Below are 16,066 nucleotides of genomic sequence, written 5' to 3'. Positions count from 1 at the left end.
ACTTGGTAACATAATAGGCAAATTCCACAAAGTTTATTCTTTATAGTGGAAAATATAATCATTGCAAGGGTGGAAAAACTTTTGTGTACATCAAGAGGACAAAAAGAAATAGAAAATAAACGCTTCCTTGCCAATGTTTTTAGAAATGTAATACCCATTCTTGCTGCTGTGGACTGAACATTGCTACCCAGTTAGAATACGTTTGCTACATGCTGCAGGAAAGTGAAGTGTTTCTTTGCAAGCACTTTAAAGCTACTATTGAACTTCTGTAAGTCCAGAGAAATCTAGTACCTCCAGCCTGTAAAACAAGCTTCTCTATTTGGCCTCATTAATGTTTAGTCTGTTTTTTCTTGGCAAAATTACTTCAGTGACAGTCTCCACCAGATTGACACTAAAGTGTTTTCTTTACTTGCCATCTGTCTGGACTGATTGGAAAAAGTAAAGTGGGGCTTGTTTAGAAAAATATATAAGCAGTTCACTTGGCACAAAGTTTGTTATAGATGTATGAAAAGCAGCTGGGTCCAGCTCAGGAGGTTAAAAAAAATGTTTTATTGCAGAGGGATGACTTTTCATGTACAAGTTCGTGCACTAGATGTGTTCTTTCATTTAGCTTGCAAGCAAGTGACTAAATAAATTAGCTATGACATTTAATTAGTTTTATTTGTGTTTTACCAGGTGACATACAATATTATGTGTGAATAGGGATCTGATGTTTCAAATGCCAGTCAGTTGCAAGTACAACATTTAAAAGAAGCAGCATAGAGCTGAAATCTCCATAAGCACTTTCTTCCACCTTAATTCGGCAAAGCACTTGAATACATCAAAGTTAGCTGTTTTACTATGTTGATTCTGTTTTTTTACAGGTTTCTCTGACAGATTTGCAGCTTCTTTGCTGGTTTTTTTTTTGTTGCTTTGTTTTGCTTTGTTTTTTGTGTTCTTTTTTTTTTTTTTTTGTTAACATGGAGAAAATTTGGCTAAAGATGGCTTAGAACATTAATGAAATCCTGTTCACGTGAATGTTTTCTCTAGATATTGGTATGTGTGCCTTTAAGTATATATGTATGTGGAGAGAGCATAAGCATGGTCACATAATGCTGTTTCTCCAGCTGTGTGCATTGCTTAGCTTCACCCTTATTAGTATTCAAAATCCATTATGGTTAGAGGTCAGAATCAGTCTTTAAAACAACCATGCTTGCCTTTTTCCCCCCCGCCTCCTCTGAGCCATCCATAGTTATCTTCTGCTGTATTCTTACTCTGAGACTTTCTGTGTTTATTGGCTGAGTCTCTTCCATGCTGAATGTAAAGCTGAGCAAAAGACATTTTTCTGTGGTTTCTGAACAAGGGAGGAGGGCTGAATTCTAATAGCAGAAAAAATAAGAAATAAAAAATTATTTCTACTTTCTGAGGAACATTAATTCCTGGTGGGAATTCTCTACTGTGTATATTCTGCTTCTGCTTGATCACAATTCTTTCATTATTGTTTCTTATAACAGTTTTAGGATGGAAATTATTTTTCAGGCTCTCAGGTAGGAGGGGTCAGACCTCAGTTTTCTGTATTTCTGTTTGTGGGGACTTTGTTATTTTTAGTATAGGGTACATAATCATTACAGCAGAATTCTCGAAATAAGAATTTATTTCCCTCAGGTTAAAATTCTAGTGTGGCATCAGTGCTAAAGGCTAGTCCAATTTCTGGTTCCAGAAATAAAAGAAACTGAGTTAGCCCTGCTGAACTACAATTTTACTTTCTCTGTGTTTCATAATCATAGACAACTATAGTTTATAGATAACTATAAGCATCTGAATGTGTTTTTAAATTTCAGGCCCTCTGAAATTTCATATTTATATGAAATATGCATATTTATATGTATACACACTTGTTAACTTCTTTAACTGAACTGGGAATATTTTGCTTTGTTCTAATGCTTTTGTCTTCTGAGAGTCCATTTCTGGAGGCATTACTCATGTTGAGTGGTAATTCCTGATTTAAATATGTACTACTCAGGCTTCATGGATTAGGTCTCATCTATTACTGGACAAGAATTTTCCCTTGGTTGTGCATGTTTAACATTGCTAACCTCTTCTAGCACTTGAAGATTGAAGATTGACTGTCTTAGGCAGCTAACTTTGGTTTGCTTAATTAGGAAGTATAGAGTGGTAAGGTGAAGTTCATCAGTCCCCTTCTGATACAAAGATTGGCAGAAAAGATGTACCTGGAAATTATTTACAAATAGGTGAATGTTTTCATTCATGAATTCAAATAGTCAACTGTGTTAGACACTATCAGTCAGCAAGCTAGAGATATCTATACAGGAATTATTGGCATAGGTTGTACCTGCATTTCCTCCATGGCTGGATTTACAGGTGGGGTTTTTGCAAATTCTGTTGTTCAAAACCAGATGCAGCTGTTTTGATGCCTACCAATATATTGTTTTTTTTTTTTCTCTTGAGACTTTGATTAACATATAATTATTTTTGCCATTGTGCTTGTTTTGCAGCATCTGTTCTACATGACATGTTTACTTTGTCTCATCTTGGTCTCTGTGGCATGTTCCCACTCAGTATTTTTCAAATATTTTCTGTTAGGTTGGATGATTCATGTTTTTGCTGGACTTTATTGGCTCAATTTACTGCTTTCATTACTGTTTGTTTTCACTTCTAATGTAAAGGCTTATTCCTCCTTTCTTCATTAAAATTATTACTTTCAGTACATAATGTCTTTACGGATGAATCAGTTATCTTGTCTAGATGGAGAGGCTAATTTTCTTTGAAATCTCATGTGCCCATATGGGACTAGATTTGTCTTTGTTATGCTTGTTTTCTGCTGTCATAGTTCTACTAATGGCAGTAGAAATATATTTATATAAAATTTATATAATAGTCCTTTAGTACTGATGGCACATATAAGAGCATCTTTTATGCACATAGTAGGACAGGGAGGTGTATATAGAAAACTTATGGCCTGTTCTGTGTGCCAAGAACCCCCATACTATGAACTGGAATAATTTCAGCAAACTCTCTGACATACCAGTTCAGAAGATCTTATAACTGTAGTTTCATGTTTGTAAAATCTAGCTAGTTTCATGGAGGAATTTGTAGGAATCTGCACCTTGTTCACTCAGTGTTACTGGTCACTGAGCAGTGATAACATTGCTGCCTCTTTACACAAGCTATTGATTGTTTCGTGCGTTGATGAGCTGGTTTTGACTATACATGGGAGCCTGAATTCTTTATAATGAAAAGAATATCACACAAACACAAACCACACCAAACTAGATAAAAACAAGAGACATGATTGATTAGACTGGTAATCATGTGTGCTTTCATTTCAGAGCAGAGGCAAATGAATTTCTTCCTACACATAACTTTGAAGAACGAACTCAATTTCATGTTGTAAATCTACCAAAAGGTAAGGGACACTCTTTGTGATTTTTCCTGTTTGCATGAATAATTGGGTGTAAACATAAACTTACGGCATAATAATATTTTTGACAAGTGTAGTGTGGGTAGAGGCATTACAATTGTTCTTCATAGTGGGCTGCTATTGAATTTCAGGCTGGTCAGGCAATGTTGAATTAAACTTGAAAGTCTTTTTGGTAGAGAAGGAAATTTTTGCTAAGTTTTCACATGATAGTTTATGAACTGAACAGATAAAGATTAGAGATTTTTGTCCAGTTCACCCTTATAATTGTGTATGCCTGAAAAATTAAGCCTAGTCTCTTGCAGGGTGCAGTAAATAAGGTAGTAAAATAACACAAGAAAAGGAGTCACTGTTGTGTGTTTAAGGAGACTGTATTGAGCACGTGGCTCCAACTTAGCTCTCGTTGTATGGCATTAGATGGTTCAGTAGTGATAGGAAATGTCCTGCAGAGGATCTCAGATTATGTGCACTGTACTGCTTTAACTCACACAAAGACTGTCAGTAAGGACATCAGGTATGAATTTGCCAGGTTTCCTTATACTGCTCTAATCAAACAAGTGTCTGGGCTTAGAAAAGATTGGCTGAACCAAAACTATTTGGGAGCTGAGGCTGTCAAGGAAAAATTCTTTTTTTCTGAAATGCTCTCTAGAGCAAGGACAATCTCCTTGGGTGGTAAATTTGCCTTACTCAGTTCTGGCACAGAGTTCTTGGTTCCTGAAATAATTTTGTCATCTATGTTCAGCTGTGAATGACCAGGAGCAGGAACCCAAGAAGCAGAATGGAGGCAGTGGATGATATGGCCCTGTGCCTTTATCTCATAACGTTCATCTTGGTCAAAACTAGTTTCTATTCTAGTTTTTTAGCTCTGGAAAATATAGAGTGGAGAAATCTCCCTTTGGCTTACAGAAAGTTGTTCTGGTTTTCTTCCCATGCAGCTTTGAAAATCCAGCTGCAATTTCTTGCAGTTCATCCAGATCTCACTGTGTAATTTGTGTCATGACAAAAACCCTGCAGCTGGTTTTGTGTACTGATGCTGACTGAGGTGGTTGGTAGACACGCTGTCTGTAGTGAGTGATGAATGAGCAGGGCTGGGTGCTGCAAACTCAGTACAAAATTTACCCTGGGATTTCAGTTCTGGTAAGGGTTGTGGTTGCTGGAGATGTTTAGTCCTTAGGGAAACTAAATGCTGGTTCTTGTCTCCCCTAAACCAGTCTGTCAGTGTCATACCAACCTAGGACAGTGGTGCTGAAATTTGCACCAGGAGTGATTCCAAATGAGATACTCCACTCACAGCCACTTACATCAGTGCTCATGTGCTGGATGGAGAGAGAAAGGTAAGAGTCCATCATTTGCCAGGTTTTCATTCTCCTGTTTACTTCCCATTCAACACTGGAATATTAGCACCTCTCTACAGACTTTTGATAGACCTTCTTCCATGAGTTTGGGAAGTGTTTTACTTCTTCCTCATCAAGTGAGAATGATAACATTTTTAATTCCTTCAGTATTTGAATTGCATATGTGATCCATACGCTGATGCTTTTAGGGATCAAGGCATTTTGGACTTTCTGCTATCCTTTTTTCCCCCAAAATTTTGCTTGCCCCAAGGCTGAAATCTGAGACTCATAAGAAAAACTAAGAGGGGAGAAAATGAAGCCAAATTCCCATAAATACATTTTATAAATAGGGGAACAAAGGCACAGGAGACCACACAGTAGTTTCATGTCGAAGCCAGGAGACTCTTCAGATGATCCAACGTGTGCTCTAGTTTTGAGAAAACACTATCTTCCTCCTCAATTCCTTAGCTGGTTAAAGCTCCTTCGCTGTCCTGGAGTGAGATTTCCACGTACAGAGCTTCTGAGAATCACCACTCTGGGGATTACTAGAACTCCAAAATGTGTTATTTGCACACTGAAGTACTTAACTAAGGAGCTTTTCTTTTTCCAGTTGCAGTCACTGGAGGCTTGATGGTAATAGAGCTGTCTTCTGCTCTCTGCCAAGTTTATTTTCCAAAAGAAATATCTGAATGAGGAAACAATGACTAAAGAGGATATGTGAACTGTCTAGCATACTGCAAAGGTCCTCATATTAAGAAGAGAGAGGAGTTTTGGATGGCTGAAAGGTTCATTATTATGACTAAATTTATCCTTTGTGATATTGAGAAAAGAAAAAAAGAGAAGTTGGCTATCAGGAAACACTTTGAGAAGGGATTTGGTGAAAGTCTTATGACCTGAATGGTTCCAAAGGACAGAAGATCTTGGGAACAACTCTCCATTGATGTGGGATGCACTTTATAACCAAAGAGGTATTTTCCACTTTTCCACTTTTTTTAAAACTGATTCTGTGTTCAGCATCAAATTAATGTGTTAGTGCCAGGCTTAAAACAATGTCTACAAAATTTGGCCTAATTGCAAGGCTGTTGGAAAAAAGAGGCAAAAAATGTTTTAAAACTGGGGGTGGTGGGAATCTCTGAGGGGAGAGCTGAAGGTGGGGCTCAGCCCATGTTTCACACCTGCTTTCTCAAGTCCTGCTAAGTTTGCAAAGGGTGGGGTCTGAGAGCCTTGATTGCCCTGATGAGCCCCACCTGGGGTCTCCCACAGTGCCTCAGGAGCCCTCTTTGAACCTAAAATATTCCTCTTCTTCTTACACAGTGTCTCTGTAGTGCTTTGTCTACTCTATTTCTGTTGCTGGGGCAGGAAACAACTTTTTTGTGAGGAGAAAATTAGTGGTGAGTCAACTTTAGTGCTGTTTTCATATCATCCTTTTAATTTGAAGCTGTTTGTTTTTGTAATTTGTCTTGTTGAATTAGTTCATGTCCGTATAGCAGAACAGACTTTAGGCCAAACTGTTTGCTCAGGAAGAAAATGGGATGCCTCAGAGAGGAGAGAAAGAAGATTATGTTATCTGCCAAGTTCCAGGCTCAGATGTAGAGTTAAAATGTCAGCCAACTGGGCCAAACCACAGCCTGTGATAAACTCTGCCCTTCCATGGAGATTGCTCTGTTTTGCTTAGTTTGGTATGAAATCACCTCGAAGTAGCTTGGAGTTAAGCTTTTGTATCTTCTCCTTTTCCTCTGTGTAATGCTTACTGCACCTTGGGGCTGGGAAGTTTTTGTTTTGATTGAACAATATGTAGAGTGAAAATAGCCTTCTAAAGTGAATGTCTTTCCTTGTTCCTTTGAAAGCCTTTTCCTAGTCCTTAGTACTTTTAACAGCCATCTCTGGGACCAGTGGCAGTGTTTGAAGCCCACACAGGTTGTAATGTTTGAAATAGTTTTGCTATAGTGCCTCAAGCTTCACCTGTGTTCTAATTTGGGGATTGAAGGCAGCTGTGAGGGCTGGTCAGGTGTGCTGCAAACAGGGGGGCTGGAGGAGCTTGACTCTGAGAGCTGCTGTGGCAAAGATGCTTTCAGAACTGTGCTGGAACTTGGACATTGCTTTACAGGGTAGCAGTTTTTCCATGTTGAATTCCACTAAACATGCACGTTGAACTGTAGGTGACTGTACAGTAATACACTTTCTAACAGCGCTGGCAAAGGTGTTGAACCATTTGTTGGGATTTTGTTTTGTTATCTACAGATATTGCTGGTTAATTTAATAGCCTTTACAGGTTGTCAAAATCAGTTTCAAGATTCTCAGATTTCCATGAGATTTGCTGTCAATAAAGGTACCAGAACCTGGTTTTTAGCCAATATTTTACAAGGATTAGAGCAGTAAAAATGAAAGGAATCCTGTTAATCTGCCTAAACGGTTACTGCAGATATTTGAGTCATGGGGAATAGAGGTGGATTTATTTGTTAGTTTTTTTGGGGAGAGAAATGTTTGCGAAAAGGCACTTTTGTATTCTATGCAGCTTGTTGCAAATGTCGATTATATAATAATTCTACATTACACCACTAACCAAATGTCAGTATATTCTATCAACAGTTTCTAGTGGAGAATTTCACTGGCCACAGGGAGGTAAGAATGATTATTATAACGCATAAGGGGAAGATTGAGAAATGGAATAAATTAGTGAAAACATGGCCTGGTGATGTTCTTGGGGGAGAGGCAGTGGGTTAAGTGCATCATGCAAAGGGGACCACATGCAACTGCAAGCCCCAGGAAATTAATGGAGTCTTACCAGGTCAAGACCCACCTAGTACAAATGCATTTGAAGTCTTTGAACACACAAGGGTTTTTTTCTGCCATCTTAACTATTTCTTCTATTAGTATCAGCATAACTGGAATTCCTCATAGTATTTGTTCAGCGCTCATTTCATCCTTTAATAAAAGGATCTGTCTTTCTAAAGATAAGCTTATTTTTCCACCCCAAAGAAAAAAGCAAGAATGCTTGACAGCTCCTTTCTTTCTTTCCTCTACTCACTATGCAGCAAATAATCAATCTTGGCTGAATGACATTTTAGAGGAATTACAGTCGTAAATGTGTCAGAAAAGTGTAAAATGCCCCTTGCATTTGCATGGGTGGGAAATCAGAATTTAGCTAAATATACATGTGGCTGAAGAAAGCATAGAAATAAAAAGGATCTTTTAACAAGAAAATTACAAGGCAGCTTTTTGAAGAAAATTGCATGAATGGTCACCACTGTGAAGATTTAAATGGGTGGCTCCCAAATAAATCCTTGAGAAGAGTGAGGGTGCCTAATTCTGGGTGGTGCTGAGTGCCCTTGGCATCAGGCCCCTTCTTAGAAAAGTGTCTTCTTGTGCTCTCTTTGCTGCTATGAGATCAGACATCACGTATCAAATATTCCTCTTTTGTGGGCTGGTCTGCAACTGTTTTTCTGTTCCTTTTGCCTAATTTTTTTGGTACACTGTATTTACCATTATTTCAATAATAATGTAACAACATGCATTGATCCTTTAAGCACATACAGTTTAAAGCTTTTTCCCAGTGGCACCTCAGCAGGCTTTGCAAACAGTGATCAATCAATAACCTTCACAAAGCCCTCTGCATCCCTCTCTTAGTTACGAGTTCGGGAACTGAAGGATAAGGGTGTTGAAAGACTTGGCCAAGGTCACACAAAGAGTTGGTAGCCGACTTTTTAAATCTCAGACTCCTATTTCAGACTTCAGACCACACGTCCTCCACATAAGCATGTTTATATTTCGGGCAGGGTATAGGGAACAGTCTTGCCACAGTGACTTTCCAGGTCAGTGACTATTCCTTCATAAATTCTAAGCTTTCCAAAGCCAAATGTCTGAAAATAAAAAATATGAGGGATGCTTCAAGAGTGAGAAAGCTGATGTTGCAAGGATGTAGATTTCTCACCAAGGGAAACCACTGATGTGTTCCAACATAATTTGGTTTGCTACCAACCAACAGGCTGGTGATGGTGACACTGTCTTTTAGTCAGCCTGTGTGAGGTGTTGGTTAATATTGCTGCAACAGATATTCATTATAACCTACAGTTACCCACAGTTTATTCTGTTTATGCTACCATTTAGTGGTTATTCATTAAAAATAAAATTTATGTATGGTTATTGGATGTGTATTTTGGCAGGGAAGTGACCTTGCAGAAACATGTCTGGATCAACATTCAGCTAGCAGTCACTCTTTATGTTGTCATATAAAACCTTGTTAAATAATATTTTGTTTCTATCTTCAATTGCTGTTATATAAGACCAGTAATGAAAGTCTCCCAAAGGATTGGTAAATGGAGTGAGTTTTTCTGTACATTTTCTCTATAAAATAAAGAGCTAAGCCAATGACTGTCAACATTATTGCCTAGTTGAAGTGCTTGCTATAAACTCTGATAGTAAATTGTTTACTTTTAGATTTTTGCAGGTTTAAAAGTTCTCTACATTTAAATACAATTTGAATGGCTTTTGGAGAACTAAGGATAATTCACATTCAGAAAGTATTTAACTTTCATTTCAGTGAGACTACTCACATGCTTAGTGTTAAGTGATTGGTTGAATTGTTTAATGCTCAGAAAAGACACTAAAAATAAAGCCAGGGAGAAACTGGCTTCAGACAGAGGACCACTGCCAAAACTGATTGTAACAGTGATTTTTTAAAAAGACATCTTAATGTCAATGTACGATGTCATTGTGTTTTACTAATTTTCATTTACTTGATGTCATTCCAATATAGCTTCAATTTCATCATGTTTTTCCCTGTTTTTGTGATTTATTTTTGACTCTTTAAAACAAAACCTTTGCATAAAAATTGGTGGATGGAAAGCTGCTATAAAGCTAAGAAGGAATGTGAATTCCTGCATGGATTATATTTAAATATACTGGTACAAGTTATTGGTGGCTTGAAGACAGAAGAAGGCTAACTGTGAAGTCAGTTCATCAACATTATCAATAAGGTCTGATGGGTGCATTTGTGCTTCTAGAGGCAGACGTGTGATGTGGACAGAAAGAAATGGCTCATCATCTTGTGGGCTGCTGAAAGCAGGGGTGGTGCAGGGACCTGCTGTTCTTTGTTGTGATCACAGGACAGGGGCAGGAGAGCTGCAGCCTGTAGCTGCACTGGCTGGCTGCATGGACTCTCTGGGGAGCACCTAGAAAGCTTCCTCATGTATCTAAGGGTTTGGACAGTTGATAAGGTGAAGAACAGACAAGAAAGGGTCCCTAACACTGCTGGCTACTCTGACAAATGAGGGTAAAATTCTATCCTCAAACATTTTCCAAAACTAGGGGATATCTCCCTCTGGGGCATACCTGAAGCTGTCTCCCTTTGCTGAAGTAGTTAAGTAATTTGTTTCTTGAGTCAGGAAAACCTCCCATAGAGCTTTGGTTGTCAGGGGAATGCAAAACAAACCTGCTCCTGGCTTCCAGAACAAAAGCTAGTTGTCAAAAAAATCAATAAAAACCTAAGGTTTGGGTAAAAACAAACCAAGAAGTAGAACCAAGAAATTAGACTTCACCCACACTTGCCACATGGCAAGAATTATCTTCTCTATGCTCACATGGATATCTCTGTCAGGTGGAGAAGTGGCTACATGGTGACTTCTAAATTGTGGCCAATGCTGCCGAGTGTGCCATTTCTGATTGTTTGATAGGAGGTCAGGGCAGATTCAGTTTCTCCCTCCTAGGGGGGACAAAAATAAAAAAGGAGGAATGCAAGTTTGCTTTAATTGTTTCTTTTGAGAGAGACTATGACTGGCTTTTGCAGGACTCTGTGTATTTTTTAGGCTATAGACCTCGCCTACCTGAGTGGTTAGTAACACCAGTTTCCATGATTGATTTGCTTGATCTCCTGTCTTTGAGCTGAGATCTTCTTTCTCACGAAGAAGAATTGTGAATTGTGCTTATCTGGTGGACAGAACAGTTTTAGTAGTCCTAACAGAAATTCAAAATTGCTTTTGCCTCCTGGCTCCTCAGCACTCCCCAAGATGTGCTGCCTCTGAGTCCTTGCTCAGGGCTCTCCCCTGATGCTGCTGATGTGGGCACTAAGGAGGGTCTGCCTGCCTGGCCTCAAGCTGTTGTAGCACCTGGCTGTGTGTGTGTGCTGCAAGCCAGCACTGTCAAATTTGGCATTTAATCTTCCCACAGTGGCAGCACATCTACCCCTACCCCATCTTTTCCCTTTGCAAGGGAGAAGCATCTTTGTCCCTCAGAGCAACAGTACTGGGAGGTGTTTCTGAGTGGCTCAGTGTGTGAGGACTCCAGATCACTTCTGTTGCTTTCCCTATCACAGCATTTTTGTGAGAATCCATCATATTTCCAGTCAGTCTGTAAGAATCTCTCGGGGAAAATCTTGCAGCATTGTAATGCAAGGGAATTATCAATACAGGTAAAGGATATAATGCTGTATAGAGAAAGTTTTTGGTAACTTTCAGAGCTGGAATTTGAAGCCTTTCAGAAAGCTCTTGCAAAATTGCAATCACTTTCCTGTTTATAGCTGTTTTTTTGTGATGGATTTTCTCTGTACCTCATAATGTTTTTCAGGATGTTTCTTATATCTAAAGAGAGACCTGTATGCCATGCTACAAATAGCGTGGTGAGACGGCCTTTATCCACAGGCCATCAGGAGCTCACTCATGAAGAGTGAGCACTGCTCTTCATAGCAAAACAAGGCATACAGTTAGGAGTTAGAGTCCAGAGCCACACTTCTCATTTGTTCAGCTTCAAGGGTTCCTAAAGATCCCTTGAATACGAGAAAAAAATATATCAAACTGACAACTACAGGGTAAATATATATAACAATAAAGGGGTCATTTCATGTCACTAGATACACTGTTTCTACTACACAACCATGGCTCTGTTTTTGGGATATGGGTATTCATCTACCAGAGCCTAAACATGCATTTCTCCCACCCTTTCACAGGTGTGTGTTTTTGTTTTTGTTTTTTTTTTTTTGTTTTTTTTTTTGTTTTCCCTCTACTGTAGAACAGCTTAGGAGCTGAGTAAGCTGTATCCTGGAAAAACACATTGCAGGAAATGGTATTTACCCTTTGATCTTTAGATCCTGCCTCTGCTGTGATATACAGTAACTTGTTTTGTCTTTGCTCAGTGAACAGACTTTCTCCATTTAGATTTATGGCAATGGCTCATTGCTGTTAGAGGAGGCTTTACTGCCTTTCATAAAATAAGGGAAAAAAGGCTGTGTTTTCCACATATCTTACACCTTTCCATACTGTCCGGAGACCAAGGAAATTTGAGTTATATATGTTTGATTGCAAGGTATTCGTTGCACCGGATTGGCTGCTACTGTCCTGACTTTAAAGTGTCCCTCCATGCACAGCCCCATTAAACTCAAAAGAAGCCTTTGTAGAATAACTTGGCTAAATCAAAGTAAAAGTTTGCGGCACTTATCCCAGAATAAGAGTATTTATATACCAAGTTAAATGCTTGGAGAGCAAGGTAGTATCCACTGAGGCTGCATATTCACCTCCAAGTGTATTACACTGAATTCTTTCTATGGACATAGCCAGGGATGCTATTCAGTACCTGCAAGGGGATCAGAATCTGGACTGCATATATTATTGTGTGATGATAAAGAGGAAGAGCTGAAACCAGTGTGGGGAGTTGATACATGCCTCTAGCACATACTTGAAGCCTTTCTATTGAACTGTAAGAACGAGAGTTCCACTTGCCATTTCTCTATTCACATTCCACTGAATCCTTCTGGGGTGCTGCCAGGATAGGATTTGCTTTCTCTGCCTTTGCTCTGTGTTTCTTTAAACTCCACCTGCCTTTTGTTATGTTGGAGACATGCACTGATTGAGTTACAGCCTCAGTCTCCTCCTGGCAGGGTCCAAATTCCATCCCAAACTGCCTCTGTTGCCTTGGAAATGCCAGGTCAGTATGCTGAGGTACTTGATTGTCCTTATGGACACCAAAGCTGTCTCTCTGTAATGTCTCTCTTATGTGTTAGTGTTTGAAACGTGTGTGTGTGAGAACCTCCCAGGGACTCAAGGGATAAGGACCTTCAACAGTAAAGTGGGAATTGGTAGGGGAAGCATAGTTTGCCTTCACCTGTTTTTCAACCCTTACCAACAACTTAAAATTAACAGAAAAATGAAAATCCGGGGTGTAAAATTGCAGGAGAAATCAAAAATTTTGAGTGAAGCTTGTGGAAAAGTTCTATAACTTTCACCTGTATACAGTTAAAAGCCTTTGTATTTGTTATATTTTAGGACTTTTAGACACTTACCATGGTAGTGTTTTTGGAATATAAAGGATATAATAATGAAGGGGATACTGACAAGATGTAGATTTTTTTTGCCCAGACTGACTGTTATCAAAGCTGTAGGCAAGCATGTTTGAGAATTTTCTACTGGTTTCCTATTTTATAATGCCACTTAATAATACAATGGATGAAGTTTTATTTCTGATCCAGAATTATATTCATATGTAAATATAACCTTTGTACTGAAAGAAACAAATAACAAATAAGTAAAAATGTCTTTCCATAAACTTTCCATGTTTTGATTGTTTTATGTGCTAGCCCTGATGATCTTTAATTTCCAAGATCTACAGTCATGCAATTGCTTTCATTTTTAATAACTTACACTTGATTTTTTCTAAGGAAAAAAGGCTCTTTATACAGCTGTATGCTTTCATGAGGAATTAATGACTTGATAAACATTAGACTGTTATTGTTTATGCAAATGCAGTCAGCTCCCTGAAAAGAAGGCCAGGTCGCATAGTGTGTGCATGATTTAGTGCAAGAAAGGGAAAATATTTTTTTTTAGGAAAACAATGAGTAGGATCCATAGCAGAAACACCAGTAATTTCATACATGGAGAAATTCTGCTCTCTTAGAGGACTCCCTGCTCCTCAATCACAGTTCTCTTTTTTCTTGGCAAAGGATGGCAAAGAACCAAGTCTAAGTAGTTGAGTGACAGTTTCTGTAACTGTTCATTGGTCTCTATAATCAATTAACAAATTATGTCTATTAAAAGATACTAAAATAACAGTAAAAGCTAATAGAAATGGCCATGCCTTGGCCACTGAAGTTACTTTTTTCAAAGTAAAGTTTTCAAAGACTTGCCTGATAGACACCATTTATGTGGTGTGGGGATCTTAAGAAAGCAAGAAAGAAGAGTTTTAGCCACGAGGCAGTAAAGCATTTAATGTGCAACAATTTTGTTGATTGCCTGTGGAAGGATAGATAATAGAGCTATTTTTTTCCTAAGAGTTCAGGAGATGATCCTGAAGTTCACATTTTCAGGAATGTCTTTATGAGGAGTCTTTATACTCTTTATGATAGAAACAAAATGACAGCCAAGGATTGCAAATAGATTCCTTGAGGTTGTTTGTAAAAACCTCCACCAGGGCCCCAGTTTTTGGTATAGGTTTTATTTATGTGGGCTGCTGTTTGGGGACATGGAGTGCAGTGTTCTGTGCCCTACAAATTATTACTTCTTGCCAAGTTTCAAATGTTGCTGTTTTAGCTCTAAATGCCTAAGTGTTTGGGTAGCACAGGTGTACATTTTAACATTTTGCACCCAGTAGTTAAAGTACCCCTGGGAAAGGGCTGACTCCAGGCTGCTGGAGGTTGCATAGCGTGTATTGCCTTCAGAATGTGATTTTGTGCAAGGGTGAAAACCTGTCAGTTCTGTCTGGCCTGGTGGAACTAGGGAAGAACTGCTGTCTGGGGGACAGGTGAAGCAATGGGAATACAGGGGTAGGTGCCTTTGGGATCCCTCAGCCTGGTTTACTGCTGCGAGGTCTCCCAGGGCAGCAGCAGGAGGCTGAAGATGGAAGCAGGCACAGAGCAATAACATCAGCAGCATCTTTGCTTCTTATCAAACAGGGATGTTTTCTGTTTTTACTGTGACTTTGCCAGCCCCAGGAAGCCACTGTCTGCTTTGTGGCTACAGCTGGCTGTAGCTGATGTTAGGAGATGCTGCCATCTCAATCTGGGATTTACAGTTTTTATAGAGCCAGAACTGGGGTTATCCCAGAATGGGTTGGGCTGGAAGGGACCATAGCAGGTCACCTGATCCAGTCACCCTGCTCCAGCAGGGTTATCATTGAGCTCACGACACAGGATTTCATCCAGACAGTTCTGGAATGTGTCCAGTGAGGGAGTCCTCGGTCCTCTGTTCCTCTTTATGCAGACCTTGCAATAGACATTATCCTATAATAAGCTGAGTTACTAAATGAGTCTAGCATCAATTGCTGTAGTAATTAATGGGCCTAACTGGAGTGGGTAGTTCTCTTGTATATTATAGAAATGGAATAGGTTGGTCTGCAGTCTTGTACCAGCAAAAGGATTTTAACTTTGACCTAGAACAGGTTGTCAGGAGTTGACTTTAAAATGTAACATGAAGCTTAAACCAACTGAAAGTTTGCTGATGACTTCAGTGGGTCTTGCCAAAGAGATCCATATCTTCTTTCACTGGTGCCAGTGACAGAGTTTCCATTGTGTGGGAGAAAGCCAGAATGGTCCTCCAGCATGAATAATGCTTAAGCAATAGAGACATTAATTTAGTCATGCTTTTTTTTGGCTGTGTGATAGTAAAACTTCTTTTCGGACAATTCCAGTTATTGTTGTCATCATCTTCTGCTTTGAAAATAAGCAGATATGAAGCATATGAAGTGTTAAATATGAAGCAGCTTGAAGTGTTAAATATACATAGGAATTGTTTCCCAAGAAAGCAGCCTGAAGTTTTGATTATGGATGTGACTGAGGAGCAGTATGGTTGAAAAGTCAAATTTCTAATTTTTAGAGGGGAGAGGTCCCAGGACATGTGATTTTTTTTTTTTTTTTTTTTTGTCATGGTTGGCAATGTTGATAACTTGCATAGATCTATGTTCTTCTACAGAAGCTTTTATGTCGGAGTGCAGGATCAAGCACCATACAATGATGCAGAATACTCAACTTTTGACTAATCTGAAAACTAATAAATATGTTAATGGGTAGGAATTGATGTGAAGGAATATACAGTTTTATGTGACCATGGCCATTTTGATTTAAAAGATCCACAGAGTAGAGAAGCTTGCACTAGACTGTTACAGAACAATTGTTGAGGGTTTTCTGCTTGTCATATTGAATTACATGTAGTGTTTTATAGAGTAGTCCCTGTTTAGGCCTCCTAACCCAGAATAATATTTTACTGAAATTAAATATTCTGTAGTAGATGTATGTCTAACAATAAATAATCACCAACAGCCTGAAGTATTTACAGAGGTATAGCTGTGAAATGTCAACAAGATGTTGTAAGTGCACTTGCCAGAAATTATGTATGAG

General features: G+C 38.9%; 1 long non-coding RNA gene across 1 annotated transcript in view; it reads left to right on the top strand.

Annotated features, from left to right (window-relative positions):
- Positions 1–16,066, top strand: part of LOC131581584 (uncharacterized) — a 92,823-nt gene that overhangs the window by 35,711 nt on the left and 41,046 nt on the right. Inside the window, exon 4 of the long non-coding RNA XR_009278120.1 lies at positions 3,330–3,406. This is a non-coding gene — a long non-coding RNA (uncharacterized LOC131581584). The remainder of the gene's footprint in view (positions 1–3,329; positions 3,407–16,066) is intronic.

The sequence above is a fragment of the Poecile atricapillus genome, chromosome 8 (genome assembly GCF_030490865.1).
Source record: "Poecile atricapillus isolate bPoeAtr1 chromosome 8, bPoeAtr1.hap1, whole genome shotgun sequence".
NCBI lineage: Eukaryota > Metazoa > Chordata > Aves > Passeriformes > Paridae > Poecile > Poecile atricapillus.
Note: the sequence above shows the minus strand (reverse complement) of the source record. Positions and strands in the feature narration are given on the sequence as shown.